Genomic DNA, 12,771 nt, shown 5'->3' with positions numbered 1-12,771 from the left:
GAAGTACAGGACTATCATTGGATGTTTGTGCTAGCATGTGACTGCAGGCTGACCCTTGCTGCTCAGCTTGCCACCAAGGCAATCCACTCTAAAGTCCAAGAGTTCCCCTCCTGCGAAGGAGTGCTGATTGCTCAAACGCAGTAGGTGTCATGTCAAAGCATCGGATTAATGAAAACATACACAGGACATTTCATCACAAGAAACAACAAAACAGAGAGAATGACAACCAAGCTGTTAAAACACAACAAGAATTGCAAAAGTATGGAAACATGGCAGCCACAGTACTGTCCAGGGGTCAGCCTGAAGATGACTGTTCAGCTGTTTCAGACTGTACGTGTGAATCATATGTTAACTGTTCATGTTTGCTGTTCTAATTCTTGTGTGTATTTGTTTAAAACAGGTCATCTATGAATACACAGATTCATTTTCTACATGTTCCCATATTGAATAAATCCAAGTTAATCTATCAATATTACTTAGTTCCAAGCCATGGAATATATTAGTCAATTTCCATGACATAAGAAAGAAATAAAACATTTATAGAAATGGTGTGCAGCATAGGATGAGATATAGAAAGTGTGTTACCTTCTATCTAATATGGAGGATGACATTTGGGGATGACTGGAGAAAATGTACCTACAATAGAGACTTTGCAGGCTAAAATATGACCTAACTGAAACATTACTGAATTGAAGTCCCAGAAACTTAAGTTCTGTACGGATATACGATTATATACTTACAATACATACTATTGTGTACTCAATTTGTCTCATTTTACACTTGGTGAGGATTGTCATAATTGGGTACAAATGTTGAGTATAACATCATCAGGAATTTCAAACTGAAACTACATGTAGTTTTTACAATATACATATGTATAACTATACATTTTATATTAGTATACATTGAGTATACCAAACATTAGGAATACCTTCTAATATTGAGTTTCACCTGGTCAGCCAATGCCATGGAAAGAGCAAGTGTTCTTAATGTTTGTTATTCATAAATGTTACATTTTGAAAAATTAGGTCAGGATTCTCTAGTTATCTTGGGAGGAATTTCTCCACAAACATTTCTAAGTAACATTTGTAGAGAAATAACTTTTGCAGTGCTATGCTCATTCATATACATTCCATGCACAACATCATCAGAGGCATTTCACTGGGAGAAGATTAACATGACAAAACAACCAGTTAGCTGAGCAATTTACACACAAACACTCCCTGCATCCCTCATTTGAAAGGCAGATGAAATCAATGAATCAAAAGATTAGCTGCGTTTGCATGTAACCTGTGCACAGATGTGTCCAGCGTCCTAGAGTAAGATTTACCTTGGGTTAATCAGACTGTGTTAATTCGTGCAATGCCCTCGATCCCTTGGGGGGGGGGGGGGGGGGGGGGATTTCACCTTTGTTTAACCAGGTAAGGCAGTTGAGAACAAGTTCTCATTTACAACTGTGACCTGGCCAAGATAAAGCAAAGCAGTGTGACACAAACAACAACACAGAGTTACACATGGAATAAACAAAAAAGGAGCAAAACAAAATAACAGTATGGGGATGAGATTGGCTATGTACAGGTGCAGTAATCTGTGAGCTGCTATGACAGCTGGTGCTCAAAGTGAGAGATGGAGATATTAGCCTCCAGCTTCAGTGATTTCTGCAATTTGTTCCAGTCATTGGCAGCAGAGAACTGGAAGGAAAGGCGACCAAAGTAGGAATTGGCTTTGGGGGTGACCAGTGAAATATACTTGCTGGATATCGTGCTACGGGTGGGTGCTGCTATGGTGACCAGTGAGCTGAGATAATGCGGGGCTTTACCTAGCAAAGACTAATAGATGACCTGGAGCCAGTGGGTTTGGTGACAAATATGAAGCGAGGGCCAGCCAACGAGAGGATACAGGTCGCAGTGTCCCATAGCAGCTATGGGGCTTTGGTGACAACGGATGGCACTGTGATAGACTGCATCCAATTTGCTGAGTAGAGTGTTGGATGCTATTTTGTAAATGGCATCGCTGAAGTCAAGGATCGGTAGGATAGTCAGTCATAGTTTTACGAGGGTATGTTTGGCAGCATGAGTGAAGGATGCTTTGTTGCGAAATAGGAAGCTGATTATAGATTTAATTTTGTATTAGAGATGCTTAATGTGAGTCTGGAAGTAGATTTCACAATCTAACCAGACACCTAGTTATTTGTAGTTGTCCACATATTCTAGGTCAGAACCGTCCAGAGTAGTGATGCTGGACAGACGGGCAGGCGGGCAGGTGCAGGCAGCGATCAGTTGAAGAGGGTGCATTCAGTTTTACTTGCATTTAAGAGCAGTTGGAAGCCACAGAAGGAGAGTTGTAGCTCGTCTGGAGGTTAGTTAACACAGTGTCCAAAGAAGGGCCAGAAGTATACAGAATCGTGTCGTCTGCATAGAGGTGGATCAGAGAATCACCAGCAGCAAGAGTGACATCATTGATGTACACAGACAAGAGTCGGCCCGAGAATTGAACCCTGTGGCACCCCCATAGAGACTGCCAGAGGTCCGGACAACAGGCCCTCCGATTTGACACACTGAACTCTGAGAAGTAGTTGGTGAACCAGGCGAGGCAGTCATTTCAGAAACCAAGGCTGTTGAGTCTGCCGATAAGAATGCTGTGATTGACAGAGTCGAAAGCCTTGGCCAGGTCGATGAAGACAGCTGCACAGTATTGTCTCTTATCGATGGCAGTTATGATATTGTTTAGGACCTTGAGCGTGGCTGAGGTGCACCCATGACCAGCTCGGAAACCAGATTGCAGAGCAGAGAAGGCACGGTGGGATTCGAAATGGTCGGTGATCTGGTTGTTAACTTGGCTTTCGAAGACCTTTGAAAGGCAGAAACCCTGTTGACCAGGGTAGGGGTAGCCAGGTGGAAAGCATGGCCAGCCGTAGAAAAATGCTTATGGAAATTCTCAACTATCGTGGATTTATCGGTGGTTTATCGGTGGTTCCTAACTTCCCTGAAAAGTTGCATATCGTGGGGGCTATTCGATGCTAATGCAGTACGCCACAGAATGTTTTTGTGCTGGTCAATGGCAGTCAGGTCTGGAGTGAACCAAGGGCTATATCTATTCCTGGTTCTACATTTTTTTGAATGGGGCATGCTTATTTAAGATGGTGAGGAAATCACTTTTAAAGAATAACCAAGCATCCTCTACTGACGGAATGAGGTCAATATCCTTCCAGGATACCCGGGCCAGGTCGATTAGAAAGGCCTGCTGTGTTTTAGGTGGTGTTTGACAGCGATGAGGCGTGGTAGTTTGACCACAGACCCATTACGGATGCAGGCAATGAGGCAGTGATCGCTGAGATCCTGGTTGAAGACAGCAGAGGTGTATTTGGAGGGCAGATTGGTTAGGATGACATCTATGAGGGTGCCAGTGTTTAGGGATTTAGGTTTGTACCTGGTAGGTTCCTTGATAATTTGTGTGAGATTGAGGGCATCTAGCTTAGATTGTAGGACGGCCAGGGTGTTAAGCATGTCCCAGTTTAGGTCACCTAACAGTACGAGCTCTGACGATAGATGGGGGGGCAATCTATTCACATATGGTGTCCAGGGCACAGCTGGGGCAGAAGGTGGTCTATAGCAAGTAGCAACAATGAGAGACTTGTTTCTGGAAAGGTGCATTTTTTTTAAGTAGAAGCTCAAATTGTTTGGGCACAGACCCGGATAGTATGACAGAACTCTGCAGGCTAACTCCGCCCCCGTTGGCAGTTCTATCTTGTCGGAAAATGTTATAGTTAGGGATGGAAATTTCAGGGGTTTTGGTGGCCTAAGCCAGGATTCAGACACGGCTAGCACATCTGGGTTGGCAGAGTGTGCTAAAGCAGTGAATAAAACAAACTTAGGGAGGAGGCTTCTGAAGTTAACATGCATGAAACCAAGGCTTTTACGGTTACAGAAGTCAACAAATGAGAGCGCCTGGGGAATGGGAGTGGAGCTAGGCACTGCAGGGCCTGGATTAACCTCTACATCCCCAGAGGAACATAGGAGGAGTAGGATAAGGGTACAGCTAAAGGATATAAGAACTGGTCGTCTAGTACATTCGGAACAGAGAGTAAAAAAAGCAGGTTTCTGGGCACCGAATAATAGATTCAAGGCATAATGTACAGACAATGGTATGGTAGGATGTGAATACAGTGGAGTAAAACCTAGGCATTGAGTGACGATGAGAAAGGTATTGTCTCTAGAGACACAATTTAAACCAGGTGAGGTCACCGCATGTGTGGCAGGTGGAACAAATGGGTTAGCTAAGGTATATTGAGCAGGCTCTACAGTGAAATAAGACAATCACTAACCAAAACAGCAATGGACAAGGCATAGGGAGAGGCATGCGTAGCCGAGTGTTCATGAGTAGCTAGGCGGGCTGGAGACACTCTGATTCAGACAGCTAGCGGGCCGGGGCTATCTGGCTAGCAGAAGGGCCTTAGGGGGACGCCGCGATGCAAGAGTCAGTTATAGCCCTTCGGGCAGTTAAGTCGGCAGTCCAGTCGTGATGGATCAGCAGGGGTCCGTGTAGTAAAAGGGTCCAGTCCATTTGGCAAAATAGGTATTGTAGCCAAAGAAAATTGGCCGATGGACCTCTTCAGCTAACAGTCCGATATGCTCTAGACAGCTAGCGGGCCTCAGCTAGCAGGCTAGCAGATGGGCATTCAGGGGACGTTGCAACGGAGGAGCCTGTTGAAAACACCCTCGGGCGGATTACGTCAGTAGACTCTGCGGGGCTCCGTGTCTGCAGTAAAAGGGGTCCAGGCCAATTGGCAAAATAGGTTTTGTAGTCCAAGGAGTGGCTGATGGACCTCTTCAGCTAGCCGGGAGATGGGCCTAGCATAGACTAGCTACAGGCTAATGGGTTTTTGCTTCGGGACAGAGACGTTAGCCAGGAGTAGCCACTCGGATAGCAGCGACGATCCAGGTGAAAAGGTTCAGTGCTTGTGGTAGGAATCCGGAGATGTGGGGGAAAAGAGTCCGGTATGCTCTGGGTTGAATCACGCTGTGCAGACTGGCAGGAGTTGTCCGGGCTTAAGGTTAGCTGATGACCTCTAGCTGACTACTAGCTAGTAGTTAGGTAGCTGGCTTCTGTTGGGGGTTCCGTTTCTAAAGCAAAGAAATAGCAGATCCATACCACATTGGGTGAGGTGGGTTGCAGGAGAGCATGTCTGGACCCTGATCTCTCTTTTGAAGAACATATCAAGACCATTTCAAGGACAGCTTTTTTCCATCTACGTAACATTGCAAAAATCAGAAACTTTCTGTCCAAAAATGATGCAGAAAAATTAATCCATGCTTTTGTCACTTCTAGGTTAGACTACTGCAATGCTCTACTTTCCGGCTACCCGGATAAGCACTAAATAAACTTCAGTTAGTGCTAAATATGGCTGCTAGACTCCTGACTAGAACCAAAAAATGTGATCATATTACTCCAGTGCTAGCCTCTCTACACTGGCTTCCTGTCAAAGCCAGGGCTGATTTCAAGGTTTTACTGCTAACCTACAAAGCATTACATGGGCTTGCTCCTACCTATCTCTCTGATTTGGTCCTGCCGTACATACCTACACGTACGCTACGGTCACAAGACGCAGGCCTCCTAATTGTCCCTAGAATTTCTAAGCAAACAGCTAGAGGCAGGGCTTTCTCCTATAGAGCTCCATTTTTATGGAACGGTCTGCCTACCCATGTCAGAGACGCAAACTCGGTCTCAACCTTTAAGTCTCTACTGAAGACTCATCTCTTCAGTGGGTCATATGATTGAGTGTAGTCTGGCCCAGGAGAAGGAAGGTGAACGGAATGGCTCTGGAGCAACGAACCGCCCTTGCTGTCTCTGCCTGGCCAGTTCCCCTCTTTCCACTGGGATTCTCTGCCTCTAACCCTATTACAGGGGCTGAGTCACTGGCTTACTGGGGCTCTCTCATGCCGTCCCTGGAGGGGGTGCGTCACCTGAGTGGGTTGATTCACTTATGTGGTCATCCTGTCTGGGTTGCCCCCCCCCCCCCCCCCCCCTTGGGTTGTGCCGTGGCAGAGGTCTATGTGGGCTATACTCAGCCTTGTCTCAGGATGGTAAGTTGGTGGTTGAAGATATCCCTCTAGTGGTGTGGGGGCTGTGCTTTGGCAAAGTGGGTGGGGTTATATCTTTCCTGTTTGGCCCTGTCCGGGGGTGTCCTCGGATGGGGCCACAGTGTCTCCTGACCCCTCCTGTCTCAGCCTCCAGTATTTATGCTGCAGTAGTTTATGTGTCGGGGGGCTAGGGTCAGTTTGTTATATCTGCAGTACTTCTCCTGTCCTATTCGGTGTCCTGTGTGAATCTAAGTGTGCGTTCTCTAATTCTCTCCTTCTCTCTTTCTTTCTCTCTCTCGGAGGACCTGAGCCCTAGGACCATGCCCCAGGACTACCTGACATGATGACTCCTTGCTGTCCCCAGTCCACCTGGCCGTGCTGCTGCTCCAGTTTCAACTGTTCTGCCTTTTTATTATTATTATTATTATTATTATTCGACCATGCTGGTCATTTATGAACATTTGAACATCTTGGCCATGTTCTGTTATAATCTCCACCCGGCACAGCCAGAAGAGGACTGGCCACCCCACATAGCCTGGTTCCTCTCTAGGTTTCTTCCTAGGTTTTGGCCTTTCTAGGGAGTCTTTCCTAGCCACCGTGCTTCTACACCTGCATTGCTTGCTGTTTGGGGTTTTAGGCTGGGTTTCTGTACAGCACTTTGAGATATCAGCTGATGTACGAAGGGCTATATCAATTGATTTGATTTGATGTTGGAGTTGAGGTTTAAAAAATATATATTTTTAAATCTATATTAAATATATGCGAAGAAAAAAATATATACACGGGACACAACAAGACGAAGACAAAGACTCCACACTCCTACACCATCTTGGATTTATAGTGTTCACTATTGTGGCATGGTACTGCATAGGACATTCAATATCCTCTGTCATTTGGTGATGCAAGTCCAGCATGACAAACAGAAACAGAATATATATATATATATACACACACACACACACACACACACAGTGCCTTGCGAAAGTATTCGGCCCCCTTGAACTTTGCGACCTTTTGCCACATTTCAGGCTTCAAACATAAAGATATAAAACTGTATTTTTTTTGTGAAGAATCAACAACAAGTGGGACACAATCATGAAGTGGAACGACATTTATTGGATATTTCAAACTTTTTTAACAAATCAAAAACTGAAAAATTGGGCGTGCAAAATTATTCAGCCCCCTTAAGTTAATACTTTGTAGCGCCACCTTTTGCTGCGATTACAGCTGTAAGTCGCTTGGGGTATGTCTCTATCAGTTTTGCACATCGAGAGACTGAAATTTTTTCCCATTCCTCCTTGGAAAACAGCTTGAGCTCAGTGAGGTTGGATGGAGAGCATTTGTGAACAGCAGTTTTCAGTTCTTTCCACAGATTCTCGATTGGATTCAGGTCTGGACTTTGACTTGGCCATTCTAACACCTGGATATGTTTATTTTTGAACCATTCCATTGTAGATTTTGCTTTATGTTTTGGATCATTGTCTTGTTGGAAGACAAATCTCCGTCCCAGTCTCAGGTCTTTTGCAGACTCCATCAGGTTTTCTTCCAGAATGGTCCTGTATTTGGCTCCATCCATCTTCCCATCAATTTTAACCATCTTCCCTGTCCCTGCTGAAGAAAAGCAGGCCCAAACCATGATGCTGCCACCACCATGTTTGACAGTGGGGATGGTGTGTTCAGGGTGATGAGCTGTGTTGCTTTTACGCCAAACATAACGTCTTGCATTGTTGCCAAAAAGTTCAATTTTGGTTTCATCTGACCAGAGCACCTTCTTCCACATGTTTGGTGTGTCTCCCAGGTGGCTTGTGGCAAACTTGAAAAGACACTTTTTATGGATATCTTTAAGAAATGGCTTTCTTCTTGCCACTCTTCCATAAAGGCCAGATTTGTGCAATATACGACTGATTGTTGTCCTATGGACAGAGTCTCCCACCTCAGCTGTAGATCTCTGCAGTTCATCCAGAGTGATCATGGGCCTCTTGGCTGCATCTCTGATCAGTCTTCTCCTTGTATGAGCTGAAAGTTTAGAGGGACGGCCAGGTCTTGGTAGATTTGCAGTGGTCTGATACTCCTTCCATTTCAATATTATCGTTTGCACAGTGCTCCTTGGGATGTTTAAAGCCTGGGAAATCTTTTTGTATCCAAATCCGGCTTTAAACTTCTTCACAACAGTATCTCGGACCTGCCTGGTGTGTTCCTTGTTCTTCATGATGCTCTCTGCACTTTTAACGGACCTCTGAGTGCAGGTGCATTTATACGGAGACTTGATTACACACAGGTGGATTGTATTTATCATCATTAGTCATTTAGGTCAACATTGGATCATTCAGAGATCCTCACTGAACTTCTGGAGAGAGTTTGCTGCACTGAAAGTAAAGGGGCTGAATAATTTTGCACGCCCAATTTTTCAGTTTTTGATATGTTAAAAAAGTTTGAAATATCCAATAAATGTCGTTCCACTTCATGATTGTGTCCCACTTGTTGTTGATTCTTCACAAAAAAATACAGTTTTATATCTATGTTTGAAGCCTGAAATGTGGCAAAAGGTCGCAAAGTTCAAGGGGGACGAATACTTTCGCAAGGCACTGTATATGTGTGTGTATTCAGTGAACAGTGATGGTTGTAGTAAAAGCTTGAAATCTTGGGATCTGTTGTGATACTATGTCAACGGATTTTGGTTGCTGTGGTGGCTTAAAGTTAGTCTGGGATTTGAAAAAAACTGGGGCAGGAGAAATGTAACCACTCTCAGATTCATAGACGGCACTACGGGTGTAAGAACTGACTATCAAAATCATATTTTTAGGTCAGGTTTCAAAACATATTGCACTGGACAGCCGAGAATGTGGCTTTATGTATCAATTGCGCGGATCTAACGCTGATTGAATTGAATGTTAAACATGTTTGGTTTTTTTGTTGAATTTTTACCCCCTTTTTTTAAACAATTGGTATCCAATTGTTTAGTAGCTACTATCTCGGGAGATAGTAGCTCGGGAGAGACGAAGGTTGGCGAAGGTTGAAAGTCATGCGTCCTCCGATACACAACCCAACCAAGCCGCAATGCTTCTTAACACAGCGCGCATCCAACCCGGAAGCCAGCCACACCAATGTGTTGGAGGAAACACCGTGCAACCTTGGTTAGCGTGCACTGCGCCCGGCCCGCCACAGGCAGAGTTTTTCTGACGAAGGCCGTGAGGCCAATACATAAGCTTATTAAAGATCAGTGATACTATCAAGAGCAGTGTGCGGTTTCCTTTTTCCTTCAAGTTGTAACACAACAAAATGTGGAAAAAGTCAAAGGATGTGAATAGTTACTGAATGCACTGTATATCATAACATTCAGAAATGTATGTACCAATCCCATATTGTCTCTCTTTGTACTGGCCAAGTGTATCCTTACCAGAAGAGAGTCACATAATGTAACATTATTTGATCTGAGCAGGATTCTTGCTATGCCAAAGTGTTTGGTCAAAGGTCAGCCTTCTTCCTAATCTATTAGGTTGTAGCGCCTTACAAAAGTATTCAGACCCCTTCGATTTCTTCACATTTTAGTGTTACAAAGTAGGGTTAACATGGATTTAATTGTCATTCTTTTGTCAACAATCTACACAAAATACTCTAATTTCAAAGTGGAAGAAAAATAATACATGATGATTTATTCATAAATACTAAATATAGAAAATATAGTTGTTGCATAAGTATTAAGTCAGCAATTACATCTGTGAGTCTTGGGTAAGTCTTTAAGAGCTTTGCACACGTGGATTGTGTAATATTTGCCTGCTATTCTTTTCAAAATTCTTCAAGCTCTGTCAAGATGTTGGAGATCATGGCTAGACAGCCATTTTCAAGTCTTGCCATAGTATTTCAAGTAGATTTAAGTCAACTGTAACTTGGCCACTCAGGAAAATTCACTGTCTTCTTGGGAAGCAACTCCAGTGTAGATTTGGCCTTGTGTTGTAGGTTATTCTCCTGCTGAAAGGTGAATTCCTCTCCCAGTCTCTGGTGTAAAGTAGACTGAAGCAGGTTTTGCTCTAGGACTCAGCCTGTGCTTAGCCCTATCCTGTTTCTTTTTATCCTGAAAAACTCCCCAGTATCAAGCATACCCATACTATGATGCAGCCACCACCATACTTGAAAATAAGGAAGCAGTTACTCAGTTATGTGTTGTTGGATTTGCCCCAACATAGGCTTTGCATTTAGGCCAAAAAGTGTATTCATTTGCACTATTACTTTTGTGCCTTGTTGCATACAAGACATTTGTGTCCTTATTTTCTCTCTAATTTAGGTCATTATTGTGGAGTCACTACAATGTTATTGATTCATCCTCGGTTATCTCCCATCACAGCCATTGAACTCTGTAGCTGTTTTAAAATCACCGATGGTCTCATCTAACAGCCATGAGCAGCTTCATTCCTGTCCCGTAGCTCAGTTCAGAAAGAGGACTACATCTTTGAGGTGTCTGGGTGGTTTAATACATAATGCACATTATAATTATTAACTACATCATTCAATGTCTGATTCAACGTCTGATGTGTTGTTACCCATCTAACAATCCCTACCCTTTTTTTTATGAGGCTTTCGAAAAGTTCTGTGGTCTTTGTAGTAGAATCTGTGCTTGAAATTCAGTGCTTGACTGAGGGACCTTGCAGATGTTGAATGTATGGGGAACAGAGGAAGGGTTAGTCATTAAAAAATCATGCCAACCCTTATTACAGAGTTAGTCCATGTAATTCTTTATGTGATTTGTTAAGCCAAATTTGACTCCTGAACTAATTTAGGCTTGCCTAAACAAAGGGGCTGAATTCTTGCGCAATGACTATATTTTAGTTATTACAATTTTTATTAATCTTAAAAATAATATAAAATGTTCTTCCACTTTAACATTACGGAGTATTTTCTGTAGATTGTTGACAAAAAATGACAATTAAATCCATTTTAATCCCACTTTGTAACACAACAACATGTGAAGAAATCCAAGGGGTCTGAATACTTTTGCAAGGCACTGTATATATTTCTCAATAATCAAAGACTATATATCATAACATCCAAAAATAGATGTACCAGTCACAGATTTCCCCTTTAAAGATATTTCACTTTCAATGTATTTTTCGTTCGCATTTATTATTTTTCAGTATACTATATACTATGGTTAAGCAATAAGGCCCAAGGGGGTGTGTTATATGGCCAATATATTTATTTAAATGTCTCCTCTTATGTTTGTGTATTGTATTGAATCGTATATTGTATTGTATGTTTGAGTGGGCTATGAATCTAGGAAGATTAACCCTGATGGATAAATGAATATATTAATAAAATAAACCAAAATTAGCTACAGACATTGAATCTTGAGTTTGAGCTGATACACAACACATTCACCAGCTCAATGCAACCCCAGTGCCTTATCACACTAGGTAATACATCAGGTGAGGAGAGTAGGGTCAATCAATATAGGGAGCAATGATGAGTATCCTGGGAAATACATTTTTCGAATAGGCTATATGGTAGCACTTTACTGTAGCCGCCCTTATGTATGCATTCAAGCATACAAGCCTTTATAACGGCTATGTAAGGCATTATAACATCGTCATAGGAAGTCATACAAATTTAGAACAATGTCATAAGACATTATAAACGCAGTTATAAATGCATTTATAATGGGCATTAGAGATGACAGGTAAATTTGTTGTCATGTGCTCTTATGTCAACACAGGCTACACAATAATGTAATGTGATATAACAGTTCTACTTTAACATTCTACTTAGGAGGCTATAATGCCATTCATAAAGCTTTGTGTCACATATCTCAAGGCACACTATAGTGAATGTGTGATGGGAGTCAACTGTGTCATGTGAACTTACTGAGTATACATTGCAAGCTTAAGTAAAGTGACACCAGTTTGGTGTGACATAACAGCCACAAGCACAGATTCAAATGACCTTGGAAAGTCCCTGAGATCATGTGGCAGGGGGTTTGGTTGGAATCTGCTAGCAGCAGCATAGGAGTAACAGTGCCGTCTGCTGGTGCAATGCAGGACTGCCTGACAGCTGCCTGGCCTCAGAGCCATACTATAGGTATTTCTGGGCACCTCCAATATACAAGGGACAGGGGGATACCTAGTCAGTTTTTTTTATTTTATTAGGAAAGTTAAGAACAAATTCTTATTTACAACGACAGCCTACCAGAGAACAGGGGCAGAACAACAGATTTTTACCTTGCCAGCTCAGGGATTTGATCCAGCAACCTTTTGGTTACTGGCCCAACACTCTAACCACTAGGCTACCTGCCACCCCAGTTGTACAACTGCATGCCTTCAACTGAAATGTGTCTTAATCAACATCCACATCTTCGATGCCTGGGGAACAGTGGGTTAACTGCCTCGCTCAGGTGCAGAATGACAGATTTTCACCTTGTCAGCTTGGGGATTAAATCCAGCAACCTTTCGGTTACTGGCCCAACGCTATAACCACTAGGCTACCATGATGCCAACTAATGGTCTAGTTAATTTAGACAGAAACGAAAGTGGGAGAAGATGGGTGGGCGTAATGCGCAACCATCTAACCGTTAAAAGTTGCACGTTGGAGTCATGTCGGGGACAACGGTAGCATTTTACCTAACCCTTCCACTAACCCTTATTCTAAACTTAAGATGTATAATACATACGTCCTCCAATATCTATGATATGGTACATCATCC

The sequence above is a fragment of the Oncorhynchus mykiss genome, chromosome 30 (genome assembly GCF_057628025.1).
Source record: "Oncorhynchus mykiss isolate SJ-2025 chromosome 30, ASM5762802v1, whole genome shotgun sequence".
Classification (NCBI taxonomy): domain Eukaryota; kingdom Metazoa; phylum Chordata; class Actinopteri; order Salmoniformes; family Salmonidae; genus Oncorhynchus; species Oncorhynchus mykiss.
Note: the sequence above shows the minus strand (reverse complement) of the source record.